The sequence below is a fragment of the Pygoscelis adeliae genome, unplaced genomic scaffold (genome assembly GCF_000699105.1).
Source record: "Pygoscelis adeliae isolate BGI_AS28 unplaced genomic scaffold, ASM69910v1 Scaffold156, whole genome shotgun sequence".
NCBI lineage: Eukaryota > Metazoa > Chordata > Aves > Sphenisciformes > Spheniscidae > Pygoscelis > Pygoscelis adeliae.
In genome coordinates, this window is record NW_008825016.1 from 1,951,852 (window position 1) to 1,952,299 (window position 448).

Here is a 448-nt window from a genome sequence, read left to right on the forward strand (position 1 = left end):
CTCTTCCACCCACATGACTGGCTCAAGACACTTCTCCAGTCATGGTCCAACCCCCTAGTTTACAGCTATATTAGTGCTGCAGGTGTCAGTAGCTGCCACTGTGAAACGCTACTACTTTTTAGGATCCCCGCTTTTTAGAGGTGTGTCCCCCACCTTTCTGTCACACACATGCAGTGGGCATTACAATGTCAGCTCAGATGGTGCACATATAACTCCAGAAAGACAGAGCCCCAACACATTTGCCAGTGGCTTTCGCGTCGCACTAGCAGTGCATACCTGGCTCCGGGGATGAGTCAGTTCAGCGCTGGAGCATCCCCCCCCTCTTCCCTCCCCCCCTTCCCCCATCCTAGATGCCTCGTGTTGCTTGTGTTTTAGTACAACCAGCTGCCCCGAGCTCTGGGGACTGGCAGAGCTGCCCCCTCTGCGTGGGGACTGGCGGCAGCAGGCA